We start from the raw sequence: 2,611 nt of genomic DNA on the forward strand, positions 1-2,611 counted from the left end.
TTTACTGGAAATTACTGAGCTGAGCAGTTAACCACATTTGTATCTGATTGCTTTTTTGGAAAAATATTTTGAACATTGAAGCATGTCTTCATTAATATGATCAAATTTGATGATCATATTTTGTTTTTGTTTTCTTTAGTATAGTACAACAATTTTAGTTAACGCTGAAGGTATTTTTTCCTAGTTCATCCTTTTTTTTTAGCATGTAGGAATAGGAGCTATTCACAGCAACTTCATGGCTTTACTTTGTTTGTTTTTGTTTTTTACAAAGTTTTTTCTTGTTATTTTAGTTATATTTACATATTTGAAATAAACTCTATTCTGTTCTACTCTATAACATAACGTACGTAAAATCGTCCTGGAAAACTGAACAAAACACAAAAATATTTTTTAAAGTTTAAAATTAAATTAGAAAGAACGTTTTGACTTACCATAAACAGCACATTGAAGAAAATAAAAATGCACTTGATGCATCCATTAATTTTCCCCATTTTCACTTTTTAGAGAGTGTCTCACAGGAGGTGAAGCAGTGAGGTTGTAGCTCAGAATGTAATGATGTACAGGTTTGTGTTCTCTGATAAACTCCGCAGACAGAGAATGTAAGGGGAAGTAACACACAAAGAGCTGCCCTGTAGCCAAGCCCTCGTGTGTACGGGACAGCCTCCTCAGACATGCACTAATAGAAAAAACTAAACTTTAAACTGGAGCTTGAAAACTGGAAACAAAACAGAAAAAAGGCTGATTATAAAACTGCAGTAAGCATAAAGCAAAAGATTAAAGTTCTGTTATTTGGTTTTAATCAGCAGCCCCAAGCTTAGCCCATCGCCTCTGTCATTTGTGGTGCACCTGTAAGGACAACATGCCGAAAGGTTGCCAGTGATTTTTGTTTTTACAGTGACATAAAAAATCAACTTAATTAACTTCTCATTGAATAAAAGTTAAATATCTAAAAGATTAATTCACCAGGATACACACAATTTATTAATCCTTTATTTATCCAGGTAAAAAAAATCTCATTGAGATTAAAAATCTCATTTCCAAGAGAGACCTGGCATCAAAATGCAATTGAAAATACAAATAGAAAAACTGTCTGCAGCGAAAAGTGAATATCCTGATTACATTTTACTTGTCTGTGCAGACTCAAGTTCTACCCAGATCATTTAACATGACGATGTTTGGAGACACCCTGGCAGATATGAACAGATATGATATCAAAATATAACACTACTGATAAGCACAGCAATGTTCCTGCAGAGGAAGTGAATCTGCTTGCACAATTTAGTTTTTTAAGAACACAGCAGTTTTCTTAAATATATGGTCAGTGTTGTTTCTTGCAAATATATGAAAGAAATATTGCATTTCTTGGTTGACTATGCTCAGCAGACGTTTGAAAATAGTGAATGAATCTTTTTGTTTGTTTGTTATTCTTTTCCTTCCAATAAAGGTTGTTAGATTTGGTTAAAAAAATAGTAAAAGTTGAAAACAATTGTGGTTATAATTAAGGAAATCTTATGGAAACCAGAAAACCAGATGTTATGAGAGCCAACCTCAATATCAACAGATGTAGTCTGAAATAACTGAGATTTTTGTTACCTTTTGTCAAACAAAAATATTGAGTAGTACACAGAAAGTCTTAGTCATGGCATCTACTTGCTACATTTACAGAAACAGGTGTTGGCTTGTCTGTAAACTGATAGAGATGTGCCTTATACCTCTGATTCTGCTTTCAGAAACACGTGGTTTCAAAAACAAGTATATGATTAAAAAAAATAACATGTTCTCAGGAAACACTGGCATGGACTTAGTGGCTTTTAGCCTCATGACATCCACCACATACCCAGCAAATTATTAAACAAGGTTCGGTTGCATTTTAGCACTTAGTCCAGATTATTATTTCCATGTTGGTATACCAAAAGGGGAAAATATTGATGTATAAGGGTATATGTGAGCTTGTCCTTACCCCAAGCAGCAATGACTAAAGCACGATGCTCATTTTGCAAATCCTGCTCCCATTTACATTAAAACAAAGACAAAAAGGTTATTGGTATGTGCTTAATTTAGAACTCACAAGAGATACCAGCTCTTCTTACGCTGCAAAAACAGAAAAAACCCATCCGAGAAATTGCTACAATATCAGGAGAAGCAAAATCTACATTTGATACACCTTGAGAAAGAAAGAAAGCACTGGTGAACTCAGCAACCTGAAAACACCTGGACATCCATGGAAGACAGTGTTAAGTGACGGCTGTGTGTAGACAGGAATAGGACCCAAGGTGCAGACTCCAGAGACAGTCATGAACTCAAAACAGCTTTAATGTAATACTCAAAATATAACATAACTGGAAAAAATCAAAATAAACTTAAACCGGAGGACTGACAGAACACACAGCTAGGTAAACGGTAGATCGCGACCCAGACAAACCAAACAAGGAGCCAGAAACAAAAAAAAGTGCAAACACCGGAGCCCGGAAAGCAACATAACAACACACAGGCTCACGACAGGCACAGGGGGCCAGGAAAAACAGTTCACACAAAGTTCAAGGGGGGCGGCCCGGAGGCTGACGGCCCAAGAGCCCAGAAAAGAGTTCAGGGGGCCTGCCGGGCGGGAGGC

At 36.2% G+C, this 2,611-nt stretch overlaps 1 protein-coding gene across 3 annotated transcripts in view; it reads right to left on the reverse strand.

The window, feature by feature from the left end:
* atm (ATM serine/threonine kinase) overlaps positions 1-2,611 on the reverse strand; it is a 37,534-nt gene that overhangs the window by 21,836 nt on the left and 13,087 nt on the right. The gene's annotated exons all lie outside the window — the stretch shown is intronic.

This window comes from Haplochromis burtoni, unplaced genomic scaffold (assembly GCF_018398535.1).
Source record: "Haplochromis burtoni strain Fernald_Lab_line unplaced genomic scaffold, NCSU_Asbu1 Contig_38, whole genome shotgun sequence".
In the NCBI taxonomy this organism is placed as follows: domain Eukaryota; kingdom Metazoa; phylum Chordata; class Actinopteri; order Cichliformes; family Cichlidae; genus Haplochromis; species Haplochromis burtoni.